Below are 27,855 nucleotides of genomic sequence, written 5' to 3' on the forward strand. Positions count from 1 at the left end.
CTAAAATCCCATTATGACCGACGGATGGTAAGCAAAGTTTTATCCTGGGCACTGCAAGGGGTAAGAGAGAGGCGCTATAGCCATGTCTATGGAAACATAGCCTACAATTACCAGATCATTAGTCTTGGGGGGAAAAAAAGGAAAGCACCTTGGGGTACATTACTGAGCCCCCAAATGTACACATTTACTTATTTATTATTTTTAAAGATTTGTTTATTTATGATAGACATGGACAGAGAGGCAGAGACACAGGAGCAGGGAGAAGGAGGCCCCACGCAGGGAGCCTGATGGGGGACTCGATCCGGGACTCCAGGATCACGCCCTGGGCCGAAGGCAGACGCTCAGCCACCGAGCCACCCAGGGATCCCCCTCGCACTGACTTATTTAAATGACCAGAAACAGAACAGAAATGTAGTGGAACAGAAATGAATCAATTGCATATCCTAATGCTTCAGCCTCTCCATCCACTGCTTTCTTAGACAGTATCTAACGAAGTTATCAGTGATGATACAGGGAACAATTACCATCTCGCAGCTTAATTAAAGATATAAACTCCTTCACCCTTAAAAAAAAAAAAAAAAAAAGAATTATTCTGATTAGCTTTTATGTGTGTTCTCGAAGTCCTGGTAATTTTGTTATTTAAATTAACCTCTATTAGGACCACAATAAACAGTATGGGTAAACATTGTGAATTTTCATGTACGTGCGTAAATGAAACATTTCATTTCTATTATTAATTCATTTTGCTAGAAAACGTAATTAACATTTTCCCCAGGTGCATCTGAATGCCTGCCAGTAATTGCTACTCTCACCATTTTATATTGCTACTTTGTGTTACTAAATCCTTTAAATCAATGAAAGTTAATGTATCTAAACATAAGTACATATCCACTTATGAAAAAAAAAATTTTTTTACTTTTTTTAAAGATTTTGTTTTTATTTATTCATGAGAGAAATAGAGAGACAGAGAGAGAGAGAGAGAGGCAGAGACACAGGCAGAGGGAGATGCAGGCTCCCCGCAGGGAGCTCGACGGGGGACGCCATCCCTGGACCCCAGGACCCCCGCCCTGGGCCAAAGGCAGGCGCTAAACCGCTCAGCCACCCAGGCAACCCCTTGAAAAAATATTTCAATCAATATATTGTACACCTTAAACCAATATTACACTGTCATGTTAACTAACTGCACTCTAAATAATACCAATTTTTTTTTCTTTCTTTTCACATAACACATACTACTACTCTGTACCTTTGTTGACCTTAAAAATGTTATGGATTATTTTAATTCTCACTCCTACATCCCTTCATAACAGCAAAGGCATTATAGAAAATGTGAGATCATAAAGCTCAGGCCTTTTATCTCTTTTTATTGCCATCTATATTCCCATCCCTCAAAATCTTACTTAGCACAATAAATATTCAATAAGTGAAGTGAATCATGTTTCCAACCTTGAGGAAGATGGAATGAAATACTGACCCTCATATTTCCCAGGGAAAACAAGAGTCAGGTTGAAAAACTTTTGACTTTTTCACCAAGTCCGCCTCAATTTCTGTTAGGCTATTAAATCTCTAAATTGTTAATATTAATGTCCCTTAAGGGAAAGGAGAAAAAATAACTGGGAAATATCAGAAAGGGAGACAGAACATGAAAGACTCTTAACCCTGGGAAACGAACTAGGGGTGGTGGAAGGGGAGGTGGGCGGCGGAGGGTCGGGCGGGGAGGGGGGTGACTGGGTGACAGGCACTGAGGTGGGCACTTGACGGGATGAGCACTGGGTGTTATTCTGTATCTTGGCAAATTGAACAACAATACAAAATAAATTTATTTTTAAAAAGGGAAAAACAAAAAATAAAACAATTGCACATACAGAGCTGTACTCTTCAGATTGAAAAAAAAAAAAAAGGGGGATCCCTGGGTGGCGCAGCAGTTTGGCGCCTGCCTTTGGCCCAGGGCGCGATCCTGGAGACCCGGGACCGAATCCCACGTCGGCTCCCAGTGCGTGGAGCCTGCTTCTCCCTTGCCTATGTGTCTGCCTCTCTCTCTCTCTCTGTGACTATCATAAATAATAATAAAAAATGTCCCTTAACAAGGAAGCATTAGTCATCTTTATCCCTAGAATAACAGAAATGTTCTCTGGATTGAAGAATTTAGCAGGTTGAGATAAAAGTTACACCGAGTCAATGGACTGTTCTGGAGTCAGTGGTACTCATGTTTTTGTTCTTAGACAATCATATCATATTTTTGACAATCTACCTCACCAATATATTGCTTTAATGAGTGAACTTCATTTTTCCTCTGAAATCCAGGTGAAAGAGTGACTAAGATTTCAACATCGTCAATACAACTTAAACCCTCTCTTTCCTCGTAATCTAAACCAAAAAAAAAAAATAATAAAAGAAAGAAGGAAAGACTTCTTTTCTCACTGATTTGTAAAAGTAATAAAATTCTTCTATAGTGGGAGAGAAGGTCAAGAGGAAAGCCAAAAGAAATACAAAACCTATAAGAAAATCCAAAATGTGTATTTTTTTCATCTTCCAAGTTTAACAGGTGTTTGAAAGATAGGACATGATTTTGAGCATGAAACAGCTGGAGTATTTTGTCCTAGTCAGCTAGATCAGATAGAAACTTAATCTTTCCTTCTCTATATCCCAACACTCTCCATAAACCCTGCAATTAATTTTTTGATCCTTTGAGAACCTTACCAGAATTCTTGTATCTGATATATACTGCCACAACTACATAACCTCCTTGCCTTGCTGACATCATGAAAATATCTTCCGTCCATGCACTGTCTGATGAACTGAAATGAAATTACTTCCAGTCTAGTGATAGGATAGTTTGATCCAAGCTTTTACAGGAGTGCCTCCCAGAAAATGAGTGAAAATATCAGTGAGGGTGATAAAACATAAGACACACCTAACCCTGGGAAAGGAACGAGAGGTAGTGGAAGGGGAGTTGGAAGGGGAGTTGGGGTGACTGGGTGATGGGCACTGAGCAGGGGCACTTGGCAGGATGAGCACTGGGTGTAACGCTATATGTTGGCAGATTGAACTCCAATTCAAAAAAAAAAATTTTTTTTTTTTAAAAAGGGCGTGCCTCCCAAACACTCATTTATCTTTCTTCCATACTCTAGTCTTCAATAGTTGGGTCACAAAAGAATCTAAGTTAACAATACAAGTAATGGTTCTCAATTTTACTTAGCAAAGGTGGGAAAAGATTTCCTTTGGACTATTAGCCACGTACAGAATGTTAAAGAATCCAGAGTAGGCTATCTACATAGTGTTTATGAATGTTGCTTGTAAATGGTCATTGGGTCATCTCTACCAATGGTACCTTCAAAATACTTCTACTTTTTTCCAATTTGAAGAATTTTTACTGAATATGGAGTTCTTATTTGCAATGATGGAATAACTGGAAATGCAGAGTGGTAAAATATTGTGGATGCACTGACTGCTATAGAATTGATCATTTAAGAATGATGACATGAATATCTTTGTTTGTTGTCCTTTCTAATCAGAAGAAATTGGCATCCATTTGTGCACACAATTGCTTCTATTGGAGATGTACATTCCAGCATCACATGCCAAGAGATCCAAGAGGAGTTTTTACCCACCTCAGTGTCAAGTAATATGCACATAGATCTCAGATATGTCTGTGGACCCTGTCTTAGACAATCACCCACAGACAACATAACACTTGAGGAAGTCCGGAGAAGAAGTTTCACCACATAATTAAGATAAACAGACAAAAATACCAGTTTGGATATATAATATATATATATATATATATATATATATATATATATATATATATATATGAACTTAGATCTTATCACCCTGTGATTTCTCCCACAGAAAGTGAGACCATGTGAACGAACACTCACCTTCCCCAAGTGTGTGGGATGTTGCCAAATTGAGCTACATAACTATCAAAACATCCTGAACACCTATGAATTCAACCTGCGTTGAAAGGAAACAAAACCTGAAACTCTACAAACATGGGAGTGACCACTTCTTGAAATCTTGAAAGGTAGGACTGAGAAGAGCAGAAATGGAGGGAATATATGGGAAGATAAACAGCATGCGCTGGGGCAGGGAGCCTTTGTAAGGGGCTGGGAGAGAACTGTACAGTCCTGAGACTCAAAAGTCAAGACCTTCAGAAATCTGCGTCTGAGGTATTTCCCTCAGTGGTGAAACAGCACAATCGCAGATGGGACAGTGAGGTCTCAATATTCCTAGAAGAATAGAAATGGGTGCCTAAGCTGGCAGAATTCTCAAGCATTGGAGTGGGAAAATGGGTTTAGGTCTATGAGCCTGGAAGAAGACTTAGCTTGTTATTGCATAAACTACAAACTGTGGACAGATGGGGTAACTGCTGTCATGCTGGGTCCCTGCAAAGGACTGAACACAGCAACCTCCAGTCTCATCTGGAGAAGCAGACCAGATGTGCATTGCACCAAAGTGAACTCTTTCTGTGCCAGAGCCCTGCAATGTACAGAAGCAGGGTAATGCTCTGGTTCCTCAGGAGGGATGGAGCAGGTACATGCAGGAGAGGGCAAAACATGAAATCGTGCAAATCAGTGTTCCCCCCACTCCCTCCCACCTGTATCAAGGAAGGATCTGAGTGACTGACTGGGCTCTCTAGCAGTCTGCAGTTTGGCATACAGTGGGATCTCCCTACTCCAGGACTGGAGATCTGGGAACAGCCGTATTTTCCCATTTCACCCTCTAGAGAGGCATGGCCTCCAGGGAGCAAAGACCTCACAAACAACTTAAACTGAGCCCTGCCACCTGGCAAGGGGTGGTGCATCTCCACCCAGGCACAGACACATGAGAATGTACTGCAGCAGGCTTCTCGCCCAGAAGACCTTCTGGAATAACAGGAAAACAGCAGGTTTATTGATCAAACAGTGGTGGAAAGCTTCAGAATTGGAGAACATAGAATGCAAGTTTTTCTCTTATGATTTTTTTTTTGTCTTTTAGGTTAAAATGACCCAATATGCTTTCCCTTTTCTTGTCTTCACTACAGAATTATATCAACCTTTATTTTTATTATTTTTTTCTTTTTTAACTTTCCTATTTTACACTTACATGTTATAGACATATGTAGATAGATAAAGCATCCTTTCACCATATTCAATTTTATTATATAGATATATATTGCTTTTTAAAAAGTAAATTGGGAATTTAGTACCTTCTAACATGTACAGACCAAAATACACTCAGCAACAAATGGATCGCCAATTTGGTCCATGTATGAGATTGTATTCACTTTCCCCCACTTACTTTCCCCCTTTTTAAAAATTTGCTTTTATTTTTCTTGTCGTTTCCTTTTATTTTCTGGTTCCTGACCTCCTCAGAATTGCCCAGTATTCTGCTTGGGTCATGGTTGCTATTTTTGACTCTGCACACTCATACATCCAAGAAAGAATTGACCACAAAGGAAAGAATCAGTGGTAATGTTCCCTGCCACAGATCTAATGGATATGGACTTAAGTAAGATGTTGGAGACAGAATTCAGAATCACAATTATAAAGTTACTAACTGGACATGAAAATAAACTTGAAAGACTCTAGAGAACCTCATAGTGCAGAAATGAGATACAATCAGAGTGTTAAAACACTCTGAGATGCAGTCTAAACTGGATGCTCTAGTAGCTAGAGTAGTTATTCTCAATAGAGAGAAAAAGTGGCTTAGAAGACAAGTTGATGGGACATAAGGAAGCTGAGGAAAAGATAAAAACAAGTAAGAGTCTATAAGGACAGGCTCTGAGAGTTAAGTGATAGTTTTAAAAAATGCATTAGAGGATAAAGAAGATGTGGTTTACGTATACATGGAATATTACTCAGCCATTAGAAACGACAAATACCCACCATTTGCTTCAATGTGGATGGAACTGGAGGGTATTATGCTGAGTGAAATAAGTCATTCGGAGAATCCTCATCCATTTGGGGAATATAAATAATAGTGAAAGGAAATAGAAGGGAAGGGAGAAGAAATTGTTAGGAAGTATCAGAAAGGGAGACAGAACTAAAGACTCCTAACTCTGGGAAACGACCTAGGGGTAGTGGAATGGGAGGAGGGCGGGGGGTGGGGGTGAATGGGAGATGGGCACTGAGGGGGGCACTTGACGGGATGAGCACTGGTTGTTATTCTGTATGTTGGCAAATTGAACACCAATAAAAAATAAACTTATTATTTTTAAAAAATCCGTTATAAAATCCATTATAAATCCTCTGGGATTGCAGAGGGCGTGGAGGGACGTAGAGGGCCAGGAGGTGTATTGGAGAAAATTTTACCTAAGAACTTCCCTAAACTGGGGAAAGAAACAGGCATTCACATCCAAGAGATAGAGAGAAACCTCCCAAAATCATCAAAACTAATCAAGATGCCAAATTATAATGGTGAAGCTTCCAAATTTCTGAGATAAAGAGAAAATTCTAAAATCAGCTTGAGACAAGGTTCCTAACTACAGAGGGAGAAATATCAGATTAACAGCAGACCTATCCACAGAGCATGGCAGGCCAGAAAGGACTGGGATGATATATTCAGGGTAGAAAATGAGAAAAACATGTAGCCAGAATACTTTATCCAGCAAGGCTTTCATTCAAAATGGAAGGAGAGATAAAGAGTTTCTAGGAGAGACAGAAACTAAAAAAAAAAAAAAAATTGTGACCAGTAAATGAGCCCTGTAAGAAATGTTAAGGGGGATCCTGTAAGGGAAGGGGAAGCCCAAAGAAACAGAGACCATCTGCAGAAACGGGGATTGTATAGGTAATACAACAGCACTAAACTCCTATCTTTCACTAGTTACTCTGAATGTAAATGGGCTAAATGATCCAGTTAAGAAACACAGGGTACCACGCTGGATAAAAAGCAAAACCCATCCATATGCTGTCTACAAGAACCCATTTTAGACCTAAAGTCACCATCAGACTGGAAATGAGTGTGTGTGGCAGGGGGAGAACCATTTACCATGGAAATGGACCTCAAAAGAAAGCTGGGATAGCAATTTTCTTATGAGAAAAATTAGATTTTTAAACTATAGTCTATAGTTGGAGATGAAGAGGGACATTATATCATGCTTAAAGGGTCTAGTCAACAATTACGAATATTTAGGTCCTCAACGTGGGAGCAGTCAATTATATCAACCAATTAGTAACCAAAGTAAAGAAACATATGGCTATAATACATTAATAGTAGGGGGACTTCAACGCCACACTCACAGCAATAGACATATTATTCTAAGCAGAAGATCAACAAGGAAACAAGGACTTTGAATGACACTCTGGCCCAGATGGACTTCACAGATCGATACAAAGCATTCCATTCTAATGCAGCAGAGTTTACATTCTTCCTGAATACACACAGGATATTCTCCAGAATAGATCAAATACTGGGTCACAAATCAGGTCTAAATTATACCAAAAGATTGGGATTTTTCCCTGCATATTTTCAGACCACAGTGTTTTGAAATTTTAACTCAATTGATCACAAGAGGAAATTTGGAAGGAACACAAACACTTGGAGGTTAAAGTCCATCCTAGTAAAGAATGAATGGGTTAGCCAGGAAATTAAAGAAGAATTAAAAAGATTCATACAAACTAAGGAGAATGAGAGCACAACTGTACAAAACCTCTGGGATATAGCAGAGGCGTCCCTAAGACGGAAGCACATTTCAACACAAGCCTCTCTCAAAAAAATTAGAAAAATCTCAAATACACAAGCTAACCTTACACCTACCTGTGCTGGAGAAAGAACAACAAATAAAGCCTAACCCAAACAGGAGAAGACAAAGAATCAAGATTAGAGCAGAAATGAGTGAAATAGAAACCAGATCAACACAACCAGGAGATGCTTCTTTGAGAGAATTAATGAGATAGATAGACGCTGAGCCAGAGTAATCAAAAAGAAAAGAGAAAGGATCCAAATTAATAAAATCATGAATGAAAGAGGAGCAATCGTGACCAACACCAAGGAAATACAAATGATTTTAAGAACCTACTGTGAGCAACTACATGCCAACAAAATAAGCAATCTGGAAGAAATAGATGCATTCCTGGAAACTTATAAACTACCAAAATTGAAACAGGAAGAAATAGAAACCCTGCACAGGCCAATAACCAGCAATGAAATCGAAACAGTCATCAGAAAACTCCCAAGAAACAAAAATCCAGGGCCAGATGGCTTCCTAGGAGAATTCTACCAACATTTAAAGAAGAAGTAATACCTATTCTGCTGAAGCTGTTTCAAAAAGTAGAAATGGGAGGAAAATTTCCAAACTCATTCTATGAGGCCAGCATTTCCTTGATACTCAAACCAAAGACCCCATCAAGAAGGAGAATTACAGACCAATATCCCTGATGAACATGGACGTCAACAGTCTCCCCAGGATACTAGCCAATAGGCTCCAATAGAACATTCCAAGGATTATTCACCATGAGCAAATGGGAGTCATTCCTGGGTAAGGATGTGGTTCAGTATTCACAATAAGTCAATGTGATAACTCACATTAATAAGAGAAAGACAAGAACCATAGGATCCTCTCAACTGATGCAGAAAAAGTATTTGACAAAGTACTGCATCATTTCTTGATCAAAACTCTCCACAGTGTGAGGATACCTCAGTATCATAGAAGCCCTCTGTGAAAAGCCCACCATAAGTATTATTCTCAAAGTGGAAAAACTGAGAGCTTTTCCCCTAAGGTCAGGAACGTGACAGAGATGCCCACTCTCAGCACAGTTGTGCAACATAGTGCTAAAAGTCTCAGCCAGTCAGACAACAATCAGACAAGTCAGCAATCAGACAACAAAAAGAAATAAAAGACATTCATGTTGGGCAAAGAAGAAGCAAACTCTCACTCTTTGCACACAACATGATACAGCATATGGAAAACCCATAGGACTCCACCCCAAAACTGCTAGCACTCATACAGCAAAGTGACAGGACACAAAATCAATGCACAGAAATCATTTGGATTTCCATACATTAACAATGAGACAGAAGTCAGAGACTTTAAGGAATTGATCCCATTGACAATTGCTCCAAAACCCATTAGATACCTAGGAACAAACCTAAATAAAGAGGCAAAGGTCCCCTAAAAACTACAGAACACTTCTAAAAGAAATTGAGGATGACGCAAAGAGATGGAAAAACATTCCACACTTACGGATTGGCAGAACAAATGTGAAAAGGTCTGTGCTGCTCAGAGCAATCTACACGTTCAATGCCATCCTTTTCAAAATACCATGGGCATTTTTCACAGACTTGGAACAAATTATCCTAAGATTTACATGGAACCAGAAAAGACCCTGACATAGCCAGAGGAATGTTGAAAAAGAAAAACAAAGCTGGTGGCATCACAATGCCTGGCTTCAAGCTGTATTACAAAGCTGTGATCATCCAGACAGTAGGGTACTGGCACAGAAACAGACACATGGGTCAGTGGAACAGAATAGAGAACCCAGAAATGGACCCTCACTCTATGGCCAACTCATCTTTGACAAAGCAGGAAAGAATATATGATGCCAAAAAGAGAATATTGAACAAATGGTGTTGGGGAAATTGGATAGCCACTTGCAAAAGAACCATTCTCTTACACCAGGCACAAAGATAACCTCAGAATGGTTGAAAGACCTAAATGTGAGACAGAAATCCATCAAAATCCTAGAGAAGGGGATCCCTGGGTGGCGCAGTGGTTTGGCGCCTGCCTTTGGCCCAGGGCGCGATCCCGGAGACCCGGGATCGAATCCCACGTCGGGCTCCCGGTGCATGGAGCCTGCTTCTCCCTCTGCCTGTGTCTCTGCCTCTCTCTCTCTCACTCTCTGTGACTATCATAAATAAATAAAAATTTAAAAAATAAAATCTTTAAAAAAAATCCTAGAGAAGAACAGAGGCAACAACTTTATAAAAAAAAATTTTAACGAGGGCATAACGCTTTTTATTTTTTATATAAATTTATTTTTTATTGGTGTTCAATTTGCCAACATATAGAAAAACACCCGGTGCTCATCCTATCAATTGCCCACCTCAGTGCCCATCACCCAGTCACCCCCACCCACCACCCACCTCCCCTTCCAACACCCCTAGTTCGTTTCCCAGTGTTAGTAGTGTTAGTAGTCTCTCATGTTCTGTCTCCCTTTCTGATATTTCCCACTCATTTTTCTCCTTTCCCCTTTATTCCCTTAGTGAAAACTATTTTTATATTCCCCAAATGAATGAGAACATATAATGTTTGTCCTTCTCCGATTGAATTATTTCACTCAGCATAATACCCTCCAGTTCCATTATGTAGAAGCAAATGGTGGGAATTTGTTGTTTCTAATGGCAGATTAATATTCCATTGTATACATAGACCACATCTTCTTTATGCATTCATCTTTCGATGGACACCGAGGCTCCTTCCACAGTTTGGCTATTGTGGACATTGCTGCTAGAAACATCGGGGTGCAGGTGTCCCCGTGTTTCATTGCATCTGTATCTTTGTGGTAAATCCCTAGCAGTGCAATTGCTGAGTCGTACGGCAGGTCTATTTTTAACTCTTTGAGGAACCTCCACACAGTTTTCCAGAGTGGCTGCACCAGCTCACATTCCCACCAACAGTACAAGAGGGTTCCCCTTTCTCCACATCCTCTCCAACATTTGTGGTTTCCTGCCTTGTTAATTTTCCCCATTCTCACTGGCGTGAGGTGGTATCACATTGTGGTTTTGATCTGTATTTCCCTTAAGGCCAGTGGTGTGGAGCATTTTCTCATGTGCTTCTTGGCCATGTCTAGGTCTTCCTCACATGTCATTTGCCCATTTCATGATTGGATCGTGTGTTTCTTTGCTGTTGAGTTTAATAAGTTCTTTATAGATCTTGGATACTGGCCCTTTATCTGATATGTCATTTGCAGATATCTTCTCCCCTTCTGTAGATTGTCATTTAGATTTGTGGACTGTTTCTTTTGCTGTGCCAAAGCTTCTTGATGAAGTCCCAATAATTCATTTTTGCTTTTGTTTCTTTTGCCTTCATGGATGTGTCTTGCAAGAAGTTGCTGTGGCCAAGTTCAAAAAGGGTGTTGCCTGTGTTCTCCTCTAGGATTCTGATGGGATCTTGTCTCACATTTAGATATATCATCCATTTTGAGTTTATCTTTGTTGAGAGGATCATATGTTTCTTGTTTTTTCTCTTGCTGATATGATCAATCACATTGATTGTTTTACGAGTTGTTGAACCAGCTTGCATCCCAGGGATAAATCCTACTTGGTCATGGTGAATCATCTTCTTAATGTATTGTTGGATCCTATTGGCTAGTATCTTGTTGAGAATTTTTCCATCCATGTTCATCAGGGATATTGGTCTGTAATTCTCCTTTATGTTGTTGTCTTTGTCTGGTATTGGAGTTAAGTTGATGTTGGCCTCATAGAATGAGTTGGAAGTACTCCATCTCTTTCTATCTTTCCAAACAGCTTTAGTAGAATAGGTGTTGTTTCTTCTTTCAATGTTGATAGAATTTCCCAGGGAAGATGTCTGGCCCTGGAGTTTTGTGTGTTGGGAGGTTTTTGATGACTGCTTCAATTTCCTCCCTGGTTATTGGCCTGTTCAGGTTTTCTATTTCTTCCTGTTCCAGTTTCGGTAGTTTGTGGTTTTCCAGAAATGCATCCATTTCTTCTAGATTGACTAATTTATTGGCATATAGCTGCTCATACGATGTTCTTAAAATTGTTTGTATTTCCTTGGTGTTGGTAGTGATCTTCCTTTCTCATTCATGATTTTATTAATTTGAGTCTTCTCTCTCTTCTTTTTAATAAGGCGGCAGCAACTTTTATGACCTCAGCCACAGCAACTTCTTGCTACACACCTCTCTAAAGCCAAGAGAAACAATAGCAAAAATGAACTTTTGGGATTTCAACGAGATAAAAATCTTCTGCACAACAACAGAAACAGTCAACAAAACTGAAAGGTAACCTACAGGATGGGAGAAGTTATTTGCAGATGACAGATCAGATAGATGGCTAGTATCCAAGATGTACAAAGAACTTGTTAGGGACACCTGGGTGGCTCAGTGGTTGAGCATCTGCCTTTGGCTCAGGGAGTGATCCAGGAGTCCTAGGGTTGAGTCCCACATTGGGCTCCCTGCATGGAGCCTCCCTCTCCCTCTGCCCCTCTCTCTCCCTCTGTGTGTTTGTGTTTGTGTGTGTGTGTGATATGAATAAATAAATAAAATTCTGAAGAAAGGTACTTATCAAACTCAACAGCCCTGAACCAAATAATCCAGTCAGGAAATGGGCAGAAATGAAGAAGACAGGAACAGGCATTTCTGCAAAACAAACAAACAAACAAACAAACAACCGACAGATGGCCAACAGAAACAATGGCCAACAGGTACATGAAACAATGCTCCATTTCACTTGCCTTCAGGGAAATACACATCAAAGGCACAGAGATACACCACTTTATACCAGTGAGAATGGCTGAAGTCAACAGACGGGAAAAATAAATGGTGGCAGAGAATGTGGGGAAAGGAATCCTTTTGCACTGTTTGTGGGAATGCAAGCTGGTGCAGCCACTTGGAGAGCAGTGTGGATATTACTCAAGTTAAAAATGAGCTACCCTACCACCTAGCGATTGCACTACCACTTATTTACCCCAAAGATACAGATGTAGTGATCCAAAGGGGCACGTGCACCCCAGTGTTCATAGCAGCAATGTTCACAATCCAAACTGTGGAAGGAGCCATTATGTCCATTGACAGATGAATGGATAAAGAAGATGTGGTGTGTCAGAGTGTGTATATGTGATATGTAGATGTATATAATGGAATAGTACTCCTCCATCAGAAAGAATGAATACCTCCCACTTACACTGATGTAGATGGACCTGTATGGTATTATGCTAAGTGAAATAGTCATTCAGTGATAACCACTCAGTTATCATATGGTTTCACTCATATGCAGAAGATAAGAAACACTGCAAGTGATTATTGGAGGAGAGGAAACTGAATGGAGAAAAATCAGAGAGGAAGACAGACCATGAGAGACTCTTATTCCTGAGAAGAAAACTGAGGGGTTCCGTAGGGGAGATGAAGGGGGGGGGGTAGGGTAACTGGGTGATGGGCACGTGATGTAATGAGCACTGCATGTTATACACAACTGATGAATTCTTGAAAGCTACATCTGAAACTATTGATGTACTATATGTTGGCCAATTGAATTTAAATTTTTTTTTAAAAAGTAATTTCATCTCACACCTGCCTAAATTTCCACAGCCTAAAATTAACTCCACAAGAACAAACAGGTACTGGCATGGATGTGTAGAAAAGCCATATTCAGAATGAAAAGCTAACGTGGAGGTATCTCCCTCTTGGATTTGGATATATACTGCAATACTAATAGTGATTGTAGCAGTATGATACTGGCCCAAAAAACAGACAGCTCAAGAGTACAGAGCCCAGAAATTAGTTCACACTTATATCATCATTTTATGTATGGCAAAGGAGGTAAGAAAATACAGCTCAGAAAGATACTTTCTTCTCTAAGTGGTATTGGGAAAAGTGCGAGGTGCACGCAAAAGAATGAAACTGGGCTATTTTCTTACTCTATACACAAAAATAGAATAAAAATGGATTAAGAAATAAATGTAAGACTGAAAACTATAAAACTCCGCAAGGAAACATAGACTTTAAGCTCTTTGACATTGATCTTAGCGATGTTTTTAGAAAATGTTTTCTCAGGGTAAACAGAAGGAAAAATAAGCAAATGGATGTATCTCAAAACAAAAAGATTTTAACTGAGAGAGACCATCAAAAAGAAAGGATAGAAGGAAGGGAAGGAGGGAGGGAAGGGAGGGAGGGGAGGGAGGGAAAGGAGGAAGGGGGAGGGAGGGAAGGGAGGGAGAGAGGAAGGGAGGGAGGTAGGAGGGAGGAAGGGAGGGAGGATGGAAAGGGGGGGAGGGAGGGAGGGAGGGAGGGAAGCGGGGAAGGGGGAAGGGAAGGAGGGAGGGAGGGAGGGAGGGAGGGAGGGAGGGAAGGGAGGGAGGGAGGAAGGCAGACAAGCCAGTGAGCCAAGCTGCCAATAAATGCATAAGTCATTCAGAGATCATAAACACAAAAGCTTGGATCTGAAAGATGCTGTAGACCCAGTGGACCTAGCAGACATTTATAGAACAGAGGGAGGGAGGGAGGGAGACAAGCCAGTGAGCCAAGCTGCCAATAAATGCATAAGTCATTCAGAGATCATAAACACAAAAGCTTGGATCTGAAAGATGCTGTAGACCCAGTGGACCTAGCAGACATTTATAGAACAATCCATTCAACAATAGTGGAATACACATTCTCTTCACGTTGGCATGGAACATTCTCCAAAATAGTTTGTATGAGAGGCCACAAGACAATTCTCAGCAAATTTAAGGAGATTGAGATCATATGAAGCTCCTTTTCTGACCACAAAGCCATGAAATTAGAAATCAATAACAGGAGATAGACCAGGAAATTTACAAGTATGTGGAAAACCAACAATATTTGCCTGAACAACCAGTAAGTCCAAAAAGTACTTATAAGGGACATAGGAAATATGTTTAAACAAATGAAATACCAATAAGGCATGTTTCTATTCTAAACCTAGGGAATGCAGAAAAACAATTCTAGGAAAGAATTTTTCTGCAATAAATACCAATTTTTTAAAGAGAAGATCAATAAGCAACCTGACTTTATACCTCAAGAACCTAGGGACTGAGGGGGGGTACTGGACAGGATGAGCACATCACAGGATGAGTATAGTGTTATACTATATGTTGGCAAGTCAAAATCAAATTTAAAAATATACTAAAAATAAAAATAAAGGCAAGGCAAGAAGGAAAAAGAAGAACCTAGAAAATAAGAAACAATCTAAGACCAAAGTTAGAAGGAAGAAGGTAACAGTATTCAGAAGAAATTAATGAAATGGAGATTGGAACAATAGAATGAACACTGAAATTAAGGGTGTTGTTGTTGTTGTTGTTGTTGTTGTTGTTGTTGTTGTTGTTTGTTGTTTTTAAAACAAAGAAAGTGGAGAAAGAGCTAAGATGATGATGATATAGGACCCTAGGGTTTTCTTATCCTTCTACCACAGGTGGATAACAACCAAATCATCCTAAATACCCTAGTATGGACCTGAAGACAGAAAGAACAAACTCCACAACTGAAGGGCAAGAAGAAGGTACACTGAAGAAGGTGGGAAATGTAGAGACATGGTGTGGGGAAGAAATGCTTCAGTCCCACACACCTGTGATTTGACATGACTGCCCTTCTGTCTGAAACCTCCCTCAGCCCCAGAAAACCAGTGAAGATCCTTGCCCACACCATGTCCCTAAAATCTAGAGTTTTGTTATTATTTTTTGTTTTTAAAAAATATTGTATTTACTTGATTATGAGAGACACACAGAGAGAGAGGTAGAGACACAGAGGGAGGGGAGTTCTGCGGGGAGCCCCATGAAGAACTCAATCTCAGACCCCAGAATCACTCCCTGAGCTGAAGGCAGATGTTCAGCCACTGATCACTCAGGGGTCCCAAACCTAGAATTTTACAAGCCACTATGCTGGGCTGGGGGATGGGATCCAGAGGACACTGTTCTGCTCCTGGAGAGAAGGCAGGCAAAGAGCAACTGGAGCCAGATAGCACAGGAACAGTGATCTGAAAAATACTTGGGACACACAGGAGACAGATAATTTGCTCTCCTTGGAGTGCTTCTCTGAGAGCAGCAAGCACCAGAGATCCATCTCCAAGGACAAAGGAGCTAGCTGGGACCCTTTCCCTCCGCTGTACCTCTGCATAAACACAGAGCCACATACCTCCAGTAAAGCACAATGCCAACGACTGCCTTACTTGCTTATAATAGGTCCCACACCCAAGCACACCAGCAGTATTACCCTTCTGGCTCAAGTTTGCCTCAGTCCCAGTGTGGGAGCCCCTTCCCAGAGGACCAGCAGAAAACTCTGCCCACCCCACGTGTCCTGACCAGACAAATTTGCTGTGTAAAATATCCCCTTTGAACATCCATTGGATAAGAATTTCCAATCTCTCCTGTTCTGTTTTTTTCTACATATAATGCATTGAGAGCTTAATGGGTGTTCTTCTGTAGTTTATTCCTTGTTTCCCTGGATGCTTTTATAAATCTTGATTTATTCTTGCTTTTTAACGTTTCTAATATATGCATTTTGAAGATGGTATTTTCACATTGACATAACAGGGTGTTCTAGTAGATTCACGGACTTCTCTGTTCAATTCTTGTTTTTGGATTTGTAAAGTTTCAGCACTTATTTCTCTAAATGAGTTTTCTGCTTTAACCTCTATCACATCTCCTTTGGGAACACAAAGTTTTCCTTTTGTAAAAATTTTATTTTATGTTTAAATTAAATTTAATTAAAAAGTACTGTTATATTAGCTTCAGAGGTAGGTCTTAATGATTCATCAATTGCATACATTAAAGTACTCTCTTTACTGCCCATCTCTTCAGTTATCCCATCCCCCATCCACCTCCCCCCCTCCAGCAACCCTCAGTTTGTTTCCTAGAGTGCGGCCTGTCTTGGGATTTGCCTCCCTTTCAGAATTTGTTTTACTTTATTTCTCCCTCTGTTTCCCCATGTTCATCTGTTTTGATTCTTAAATTCCACATATGCGTGAAATCATATGATCATATGTCATTCTCAGACTGACTTACACCTCTTAGCATAATGCCCTCTAATTCCATCCACATCATTGCAAATGACAGGATTTCTTTCCTTTCACTGACTGAGTAATATCTCATTGTATATGTATACCACTTCTTCTTTATCCATTCATCTGTCATTGGACATCTGGGTTCTGCTCATAGTTTGGCTATTGTGGATGTTGCTGTAGAAACACTACAGTGCATGTTCCCCTTTCAAAACTCTATGCTTGTACCCTTTGATACCTTAATATTGCAACTGCTGGGTCATAGGGCAGCTCTATTTTTTACTATTTTTGTGGAACTTCCACACTGTTTTCCAGTATGGCTAGACCAGCTTGCAATCCCACCAACCGTGTAAGAGTGTTCCTCCTCTCCACATCCTTGCCAGTATCTCTTCCTTCATGAATTGTTGATTTGAGACATCCCGTCTCGTGTGAGGTGGTAACTTAACTCACTGGTTTTGATTTGGATTTTCCCAACTGGGAAACTGTTTCTCCTCACTGGGAATGATATTTGCTGCGGGCTTTGCATAGAGGGCTTTTATGATATGGAGGTAGGTTCCTTCCATCCCTAGACTACAGAGAGTTTTTATCAAGAAAGGATGCCGTACATAGTCAGAGGCTTTTTCTACATCGATTGAGAGGATCAATGGTTCCTGTCCTTTCTCTTATTAATGTGGTGTAACACATCGATTGAAATGGAGGTGTTGAGCCACCCTTGCAGCCCAGGAATAAATCTCAGTAGGTCGTGGTGAATAATTCTTTTAAAGTACTGTTGGATCCTTTTGGCTAATATCTTGGTGAGAATTTTTGCATCCATGTTCGTCAGGGTTATTGCTCTGTAATTCTCCTTTGTGGTAGGGTCTTTGGTTTTGGGATGAAGGCAATGCTTGTCTTCTTGAATGGGCTTGGAAGTAATCCTTCAATTTCTATTTTTTGAGATAGTTTCAGAAGAATGGGTATTAGTTCTTCTTTAAATGTTTGGTGGAATTCCACTGGAAATCCATCTTTTCTTGGACTCATTGGTTGGGAGATTTTTGGTTACTGCTTCAATTTCTTTGCCACTTATGGGTCTGTTTCAGGTTTTCTACTTCTCCCTGTTTCAATTTTGATAGTTTGTATATTTGTAGGCATTTATCAATTTCTTCTAGATCTAATTTGTTGGCATATAATTGCTCATAATATTCTCTTCTAATTGTTTGTGTTTCTTTGGTGTTGGTTGTGATCTCTCCTCTTTCATTATTTTATTAGTTTGGGTCCTTTCTCTTTTCTTTTTTGATAAGTCTGGCTAGGGGTTTATTGAGTATTAGTACTTGTTTCAAAGTAATAACTCCTAGCTTAGTTTATCTGCTCTTGCTTTTCATTTTTTAAAATATTTCATATCATTGTTTTCTATATCTCTCATCTTTATAATTTATCACTTTTCTGCTGGATTTAGGCTTTATATGAGTTTTCCCATAGCTCCTTTTGGCTAAGTTTAGATTATGTGCTTGAGACTTTTCTTGTTTCTAGAGAATGCCCTATATTGCTATATACTTCCCTCTTAGGACTGCATTTGCTGTATCCCAAAGGTTCTGAACTGTCACATACCCATCTTTATCTGTTTCTATCTACTTTTTAAATTCTTCTGTAACTTCCTGGTTGATCCATTCATTCTTTACTAGGATGCTCTTTAGCATTCTGTATATTTGTGTCCCTTTGAAATTTCTCCTTGTCCTTGACTTTAAGGTTTAAAGCATTGTGGTCTGCAAATACACGTAGTACAATCTCAATATTTTGTACGGGATTGAGAGCTAATTTGTGGCCCAGTATGTGATTTCATCTGGATAATTTTCCATGTGCACTCAAAAAGAATGTGTAGTCCTCTTCTTTATGATGAAATGTTCTGAATATATCTGCAAAGTCCATATGGTCCAATGTGTTATTCAAAGCCTTTGTTTCCTTGTTGACATTCTGCTTAGATGACCTCTCTATTGCTCTGAGTGAATGTTAAAGTCCCATACTATTACTATATTAGTGTCAGTGAGTTTCATTAATTTTGCTATTAATTGGTTTATAAATTTGGCTACCCCCTAATTAGGGACATAAGTGTATTTACAATTGTTACATCTTCTGGTTGGATAGACCTCTTTAGAATGATATAATGTCCTTCTTCATCTCTTACTACAGCCTTTGGTTGAAAGTCTAGTTTGTCCGACACTGCTGTAGCTTTACGTTGATGTCCTTTGCATTATCAAGGTTCTCTACTCCCTCACTTTCAATGTTTCACATTGAAACAAACATTTTGTTTGGGTACAAAATCATTCTCTAGCAAAGAGGCATATTGCTGGGTCTCCTTTTTTTAAAAAAAAAATTCATTCTGAGGGTGCCTGGCTGGCTCAGTCAGCAGAGCATGTGACTCTTCATCTCAGGGTCATGAGACAGGAACAACTTCTTGTGTTGTTTTGAAAGTAGTGACTTTCTGAAGAAGAGATCACGAGTGTCCCGCAGTGCACTGTCCCCTGTTCCAGAACATGACAAATCAGGAGAGAATTGTATGTTAGCTGCTCCCGGCCTACTGTTGTGTCTGAGTGGCTTTTGTGTTCAGTGCCATTGGAGGCAGTGACTTTCTGCCTGTTGTGCACTGTGCTTGTTCGTGGTGCACTGTTCGTAAGACCCAGACAGGCTAGGTCTTGGCAGTCAGGCGGTTCCTTTCGGGCAACTAGGGAGCAGAGTGGTTGTGTTGTCAAAATTCATGCTGGGCCATTAGTCGTTTTTTAAAAAAGATTTTATGTATTTATTCATGGGAGACACAGAGAGAGGCAGAGACACAGAGGGAGATGCAGGCTCCCCAGGAGGAGCCCAATGTAGGACTCCATCTCAGGAACACAGGATCACTCCCTGATCCAAAGGTCGACGCTCCACCACCGAGCCACCCAGGCCTCCCTGAGCCATTGGCCCTGTGCTAGATGTCCTGAAGCACACTGTGGCAGCTGGCACCTGAACACAAAGGTGTCTGGTGCGCGGCACCAGGGTATGAGGCCAGCTGCAGCATGGTAGCTGGTCATGGCATGTGTGGCAGCTGTGTGCCCAGCAGAGGGGCATGGTACCCATATGATTTCAACAACATTTGCCCTAACCTCAGGCTGAGGTGCTTTGCATGCTTGCAGTATGCAGTCCCCAGGAGAACTTGGGGATGAAGCACTATCAGCAGGTCAGATAGCCAGCGTCTGTGCAGTCCTTCCCCTGCAGGCATCTCGGTACCTATGTTGCCTAGTGGGGGAGCATAATGGGGCTGCCAGCTCCTTGTTTTTGAAATCAGTTGAACAGATCTATGCCCTGTTTGCCCATGACACTGTGTAAACTGCTTTGTGTATGCTGTCTCTCCATGCAGGGTCTGTCTCCTTAAGCACAGTAACCTAGCTATCACTTGCCCATCCAGCTCTCCCAGTGCCACATCTACCAACCTCCAAATCTCGAGGCTCCCAGTCCCACTGGTTATATGAACTAATGGAATTTAGTCCCTCTGGTGTTTAAAGCCCAATATTATGGGATTATTAATCCCCGTTGAGTCCCCTGGTGGGAGGGTCCATTTCTCTGCCTGCACCTCTTGCGATTCCCTCCCTCCTCCTGCCCGCAGCAACCCCCCCACCACCAACTTTCTGACATCCCTAACCTTTCAGGTGCAACTTCTCCTCTGTATTTCGTTGTGGAGTACACTCTGCCCTGCCAGCCTTCAGACTGCCCTCTGGTTTATGGACTTGGATGCGGGTGACACCTGATTGTAAACATGGGACGCAGTGAACTCGGAAATCCTTCTTGGTAACTTCCCTAAACTGCCCCCATCACCTCATTTAGAATATCACTCCATGAAGAGGCATATTAATTAAGCATGCTGCTAGGACATGATGGCATTGAGGAACCCTCAGTCTTACCTGTGTCTTGCCCACTGTGTCTTGTCGTCTTGTAGACTCTGCCCACTTCCAAAGCACTGTGCCTACGACAGCCCTCATTTGAACCCTAGGGAAGATGGTTTAGAAGGAGTACAACACCCACAAAGAATCACTCCTTATGATAGTATGTAGATTTGAAGGGATACTAAGGTTCAGGCCCCTGTTTGGTAAACAGACAGACAGCCTCTGGGACCTCTTTGGCTTCATGCGCTGAACTTGGCTGAATCCAGGCCCGTGTTGCTGGTGATGACAGCATTAGCTGCGGCTTTGCTGCTTTGTAGCTTTGGTTTATGACCAACAGAAAGACTCACATTGGCCTGTGCATGGAGTAGCAGGAGAATGGGGCCCCTAAAGCCCAAGAGAAACTTCTGTGGAAGAAGGATGGACTTCAGGAACCCTCTGACATGTATATATGGGCCTAGGAGCCAGGATGCCATTTAAGAGGATGTCTGCCTTGGAGAGGATGTGTAGTCAGTGTGATTTGGGGACTTTCAGGTGGAAATTTGGGATATTTTTGGAGGCCCACCCTACCAGGGGTAAGATTAAGAGATATTTGGTAGGAGATATTTACTGTTCATGTTTACTTAGCATACAGTGTTAGGGTTGTTCTCCAAAGTGGAGGTGGAGGGTTCCTACTACAACCTCACCAGCACACTGCAGCTGACACTCACACTGGCACTTGATCACCTACCCGTTACAGCTCTCTGACACCAGTTCCTAACAACACACACTCTCTCCCTCAAATGGACACCCATTCCCATACTGACTGTCACACGCTCAAACCAACAAACACACACACACTGGCCCTTGGTGAGTGACACGCTTTCCCATACTGGCACTCACTCACTCACTGGTACGGACCCACACGCTCAAACTTACCAGAGGCGCCCGCACCGGCACACGCACACATACGCACACAAACCACCCACACACATGGCTATGGTTACACATACTCGCACATCCTGAAGTACACACTCATACCTTCAAACATACACACATGGGCGCCTGTGTGCCTAACACACACTCCCCTGCTCCTGTCGACATGCATAATCGCATGTACTGCCGGACACATTCATACACGCCAACTGACCCTCACACTCACCTGCTGGAACTGACACACATGCTGATATGCTCCTAGGACACACCTGCTCACTCACCTGTACTGACGCATAGCTTTGCATGTAGCGACAGACCCATTGACATGCTCCTTCCCACACTCTCACTCACCAGCATATACTGAGGCATCACTTAAAGCTACTATCACACCGTCCTACAGGCACAACCACTCGCGAGAACCAACACACACACACACACACGCCTGCCGGCACTTGTGCTGCCTGTTCAGAGAGGCCCACCATAGGAATTGGCAGGCTTATAGGGCTCTGGGGTTCGGCAGCACGTGAATGTACCCCCAGCCTCTCGGGTTCTTCATGTTCTTCTCCAGATAGAGAAAGGATTTTGTCTGACCACAGCCCCCCGCCCCATTGCTTCTGGGTCCCTGATTCCCTGACCATGCCCTTGCCTGCCTCTGTCTGCTTATGCCGTTCGTCTGCAATCTAGCAGCTGTGCCTGTGCACAGACATGCACAGCTGTGCCTTCGAAAGTGCCTTGGGCTTGGCGAGTCTCTGCTCTGCCACAGTACCTCTGGGGGGACCTGTGGCTTTAGGTGTAAGAGCTGCTGCCTCTGAGTCTGTGCACCTCTGAAGGAGACCCTGATGGTTTCCTTCGTGACCAGGTGCCTCTCCTGTTCCAACGGGGTACACCACTTATTTTGTTGAGCCCCAAAGAGGCCTCAGAGGACTCAGAAGGCCTTGCAGCGTGCAAGTTGTCTGGCCCATATGTCCCTACAGGGTCCGCACACCCCAACCCCACCCCGAGTCCCCACCCTCCTGGCCCCCACCCTCCACTGTTTTGTGGCCTCAGGCCTAAGAGGTTTGTCTGCTGCTCCCAGCCTGGTCGTCGCCAGGGTTTCAACAATGTGGGGCCCTCCTATGCACCTTCCTCCATTGCTGCCTCATGTCTTTGCTGCCTAAGGTCTTTGCTCACTGGGACAGACTCTCGTGCCACTGTGTTGTTTGTGTTCTCTGTACCCTGCTCCTGTTTGAATCCTTAATAGCCCCAAGGCTTCCCACTGAGGTGTCTGATTCATGACTTGGGGAACACGCTGATTTCTGTGACACCAGTGGGTTATGCTCCCCTTGGCTGGTGACAAGTGGTAGGTAAGGGGGGAACGTGATGGTCATCCCACATGGGCCCGCATCCATCACCTCTCGGAGGTCCTTCTGCCCCTTCATTCTGAAATGTCTCTGCAGACACCTGGCTAATCAAAAACGCTAAGTAGGCAGGGAAAGTATTCCGTACTGCTTGCCCCCCCGCCCCGTGCTGGTTAGGTGTGCACAACCGCGTCATCCTCTGCTTGGGTCCCGCCCCTCCCCCCCCCCACACACACACCAGGTAACCACTGCTCTCCCTTCTGGCTCATTGCGCACCTTTGACACTTTTACCTTCCTTCCACATGGGTGCTCAACTCCAGCACACATCGTTCTGGGGTTGGCTTCTTCTGCTTCAGCACAGTGCTTTACCATAATGACGCTTAACAGGCCTTCTTGAGGGCTCTCCCCACAGAGAGTTCCAGTGAGCGTACTACCCCGGGGGAATGCGGGGTTGCTGCTCTGTGTACTTGTAGTTAGCACAGTGCATGGGGAACCGGCCCCTGTGTGTCTCACATTACTCCATGTATGTTCCTTCGCTTTACTAGATGTAGCTTTGTGTGAGCCGAGCCGAGGAAAATAAATGTACGTCTGCTTGGACGCCCTTGTCTTTCAGCCCACGTAGGCAATGCAGACTACTTCCAAACGCAGGTCCTGCTCTCCTGTTTCTGCCAGTACTTTCTGGGGAGGCGTTAGTTCAGGCCAGCACTTTCAGTTAACCGTCTCACCAAGGCTCTTTTCAGCATGACACAGTCCTTAGCATAGAGGCCCCCTGGGCTCATTCTCTTGCTCCTTGACCTTGCATCTGGTGAGCATTTTCTCAGTCATTCTTGCCCAACATCACCTATGTTCATGTAAGTTAATGTAACGTATATTACAGCATTCTACTTTGAACTTGGTGAACACTCAACCACTGCCTTCTGGCCTCCAGGCATCCCACCAGAAGGTTGTCTCTTCCTCCCGCTGAGGGTCTTCAGAAGGACCTGGCTGAGTTCTGGGTCACTGCTGCCCATGCAGATTCTGAGAGTCGTTCTTTGCCTTTCAGCCAGCTGAGGTGAGCCCGTTGCACAGGGCATCTCTTGGGATGGTAATTCCCTCAGCCAGGAGCACACCGGGGTCCTTGGATGGGCAGACTCAGCGTTTTCCAGAGAATTCGCAAAGCTTCGGCACATTAGGTCTTCACGCACATGCTGCCCTTTCCTCTTTCCCATCCCTTTCTGGCAGTCCTGTTTTCCCAAGTGCTCATCGTAGGCATGAGGTGATCCTGCAGACCTTGGAGGACACGTGCGCTTCATGTCCTTGTCACCTTGTTTCTCCTTCTCATCCTCTTAAAGTCTCGCAGGGGATGGTTCCTATCATTCTCTGTCCTTGGCAATGTTCAGAATTCAGCCTGCGGCCCTCCACCCTGCGGGCCTGCCCTCCCTCTGCCCTGCTAACCTGCCATCCACCATCCCTCCTCTCCACAGTCCCCTCGTGCATCCATGCCCCTCTCTTCCCCTCTTCCCTCCCTCCGTCACTACTATCCTGCTTCCTTCCCCCACCCTCCCTGCCTGCTTCCATCCTCCTCTGTCTCACAGCCTCTTGCCCAGCCTAATCCTCCTCTCCATTCCTCCCACCCTTTCCCTATTTCTCCCTCTCTCTCCAACATCCCCAAACCCCTTCCACTCAGACAAACACACACACACACACACACACACATACACACACACACAATCAAAATCACTCTTCTGGCTCCCCAAGGTAGTGCTGTTTCAGGTGCAATATTTCCTCAGGACCCTCCTTTCTGGAGGCTGTGTGGGGCACTCTCACAAGAGCTGCATTGGTTTTCATTGTATCAGCACTTCCAGAATCTGGGCTCTCCCAGGGACAGTGTCAGAAATATTCCCATTTGTCTTGCAGGAGTGTGTCAGTTTTCCTCCCCGCAGGCTTCCGCATTTTCGTTGAAATTAGATTTTTATTTAATTGATTAATTTATTTAAGATGTTATTCATTTTATTCATGAGAGATACAGAGAGAAGCAGAGACACAGGCAGAGGGAGAAGCAGGTTCCCACAGGGAGCTCACTGTGGGACTCAACATTAGAGCCCAGGATCACGCCCTGAGCCAAAGGCAGATCATCAACCACTGAGCCACCCAAGCATCCTGGAAAGCAGATTTTTAAACTAGTGACATTGTGACCCTCAAAAATGGTGCACTGGATCCCAGCTAAGTCCAAATCCCCCAGGCATCCTGGCCCATTCCTTTGAAATGAGGTCCTTCTATGACAAACGTGCTTTCCAGTAACCACGGGGCCTTCCTTGCAACTCACGAGGTGTGCATCCTATGCCTCTACCTTCGCTGCTGCAGCGCACCGTCATGGGCTGTGTAACAGTCCTGAAGGCCCTGAGAACCTCAGAATGGCAAGTGTGCTGCAAATGCTCCCTTTGCCATCCCGCCCGTCGGTGATCCTGCATTCCATGGCCGAACCACTGTAGGAGAACTTGCAGGACAGGGGAGGAACAGAGAGGGCAAAGGTGCTCCTCAGGAAGGTGGATGAAGTGGGCTCTGTGCACCAGGATGCTGGAGGTATATCATAACTGGTAATGACCCAGAGGAGAAGCCTAGTGTGAAAGTCAGACAAGGAAGGAGGAACCCAAGCCTTTCAAAAGGGGCAGACAGAAAAGGAGGTGGTATTAGCCAGTCCTACCATTGGCTTTGAGGACAAGTATCCAGAATGACGCTTTAGGTGACATATCCTGCCCTTTAATTATGCCACTGATATCCAATCGCCAACCTCAGTGGGGTTATGTTACTAGGTTTCTAGGCAGCCCGCTGGCCCATGGACCTTGCTCTGGGTTTGCTCTTCCTAATTTCTGGCCAATTATTTCTTTGCCAGGGGTGCTGGTGGCCTGGAACCTGGGACCAGGGGCTGGGGACGGTGGACAGCAGGGGAGCCTGCGCTGGATGGGGGAGCGTGTCCCTGGATGCCAGATCCTGCCTGGCTGCCTGTGACACCCCCTCCCAGCCGTCCCCACCCTATGCATGTCCAGGAGGGATACACGTGTGCACAGCGAGGTGCAGTGGCCGGACCACCCCTGAGTGAATCCAGAGCACACCCCCAGGCTCAGTAAGGAAGGGCCTGGTGAGGCTCCTGGATGGCGGGTGGCTGCCGCCGAAGGGACCTCCTAGATATGAAGTCTCTGGTGGCAGCATGTGGTTGGGGGAGTTGATGAGGGGCTATGCCAATAACAACACCGCTCGCCTGCGGCATTAGGCCATGAGCCACTGTGCGGGTGCGAACATTCCGGCCTCGCGCCTCTGCACAGTGCTACGAATGGCAGGGTTCCAGTTGCCAACCTCCCCTTAGTTACCGGGAACCAAGAACTTGCACCTTCAGCTCCTGCGCTCCAAGGGGTCCAGGTGCCACCAAACATTTGACTCGGGATTGGGAAGGGGGCAATGGAGAGCAGGGCAGGGTCCAGGGAATTGGGACCTGCATGAGAATCCTGGCCCTCCTTCTTGGAATTGGGACATCAGGTGACCTGGGCCCAAGGGGTTGTAGCCCCCCAAGGGAGGTTGGGACGCTGCAATCCCTAGGGGTTGGGATGACACAGGAGCCCCAACCAGAAGCCAGGGTCGGAGAGGAGACAGAGGAGGCCCGCCCCAGTGAGGACTTGGTGCCGGAGGTTGAAGAAATAATCAGGGAAATGAACTTGGTGGTAGTGGAGGATACGGAGTCTGCTGAGGAGGTGGTGGAGGATAGAAGTGTACAAGAGGACAAGGAGCTGCAGGCTGAGGAGGGACAGGAACAGGAAGATGGAGATGAAGAGCAGGGTGAGAAGGAAGAGTTTGAGAAGGCTGGGGAGAAGGCTGAGGAGGAGATGAAGGTGGAGGAGCCTGAGAGATGAAGAACACTGAAAAGGAGAAGGAGGGTGAACAAGAAGACAGGAAGAGGACGAACATGAGGAGGAGGTCACATTAGAAAAGAGGGCAGCTGTGGACCCAGCTAAGTTTAAGCGGGAAGTGGCCGATGAAGAAGCTGAGGAGGAGGAAGAGAAGCGGGAAAAGAGCACCAAGGAGGGCATGAGGGAGGAAGGAGGACAAGAGATACAAGAGAAGCTGGAAAGCTCAGAGCATCCGGAGGCAGGTCTGAGTCCCTTGGAGTCCCCCCTGAGGCAAAAGAGGCACTCCGGGGAGATGGAGCCCAGCAATGAAAAAGGCAGGCACTCCCTTACACGGTTCAAATCAGACCCAGTCAGAGATGGCAACATTCCCTGGAACACGAAAGCGCCCATATCGGGGAAACCGTGGCTTCTGGGGCAAAGCTGTATCCTTGATGCTATGTGCAAGAATGCCAGGATGACAGGGCTGTGCAAAGCGGGATGTGAGGAGGGCAGGGGCGCTGTGGGGTATGGGCATCCCTCAGACAGCATTGGTGAAAGCTCCCCGCCCGTCCAGGGGTGGGAGTGGTGACGACACTCATGCCCCGGTGATCGCCACAGCCTTGGGAGCCCCCTTGAGGGTGAGGCAGCGAATGTCAAGTGCACGGGACTACATGCGGTCTGGGTCACTCGTGGGAATGGGAGTAGGGTCTCTGCACTGACCACGGCAACCCACAAAGCCCCTTTTCGCCACGACACACTGCGCAACCAGGGGGCTGAGTGTGCCCACCTCTGACCTGGTCGGCCAGAACCAAGGACATGTGCCATCCTGGGAGCAGCCCACTGTTCCTTGCCGTGGGCCCACAGGCATGTGCGGTGGACGGGGTGCGGGGAGGGGCGTGTCTCGGGATACACAGCTCCCGTCCCGTGGCAGCGCGCACATGGGCAGCAGCCCGAGGCCCAGCGGGCCGTGCTCGGTGCAGCCTGTGCGGATGGCCCGGGAGCCGGCGGGAGGGCAGGGGCGCCAGGGCCACGCTGCTGTGCGGGCCTGCGGTGTTGTTCTAGCTCTCGCATCTCCAGCCCCGGAAGGCTCCTTGACCTAAAGCAGTTTGGGAACCACCCCCAGCTGTCAGCCGTGATCAGTGAGCAAGATCTGCGCATGCTTCGCTTCATGACGAACCTGAAGGT

At 44.4% G+C, this 27,855-nt stretch overlaps 1 long non-coding RNA gene across 4 annotated transcripts; it reads left to right on the forward strand.

Annotated features, from left to right (window-relative positions):
* Positions 1–5: 5 nt before the first annotated feature.
* On the forward strand, positions 6–27,855 carry LOC140634608 (uncharacterized). Of its 4 annotated transcripts, XR_012032023.1 has the most exons (7): positions 6–60; positions 3,853–4,027; positions 11,792–11,942; positions 15,088–15,188; positions 20,328–20,466; positions 24,813–27,113; positions 27,776–27,855. It is a non-coding gene; the product is annotated as an uncharacterized lncRNA (long non-coding RNA). The 4 variants fall into 4 exon arrangements; XR_012032024.1 differs by lacking the exons at positions 24,813–27,113; positions 27,776–27,855 and adding an exon at positions 20,615–22,168; XR_012032021.1 differs by lacking the exons at positions 24,813–27,113; positions 27,776–27,855 and having other exon boundaries at positions 20,328–20,572.

The sequence above is a fragment of the Canis lupus genome, chromosome 6, assembly GCF_048164855.1.
Source record: "Canis lupus baileyi chromosome 6, mCanLup2.hap1, whole genome shotgun sequence".
Taxonomy (NCBI): domain Eukaryota; kingdom Metazoa; phylum Chordata; class Mammalia; order Carnivora; family Canidae; genus Canis; species Canis lupus.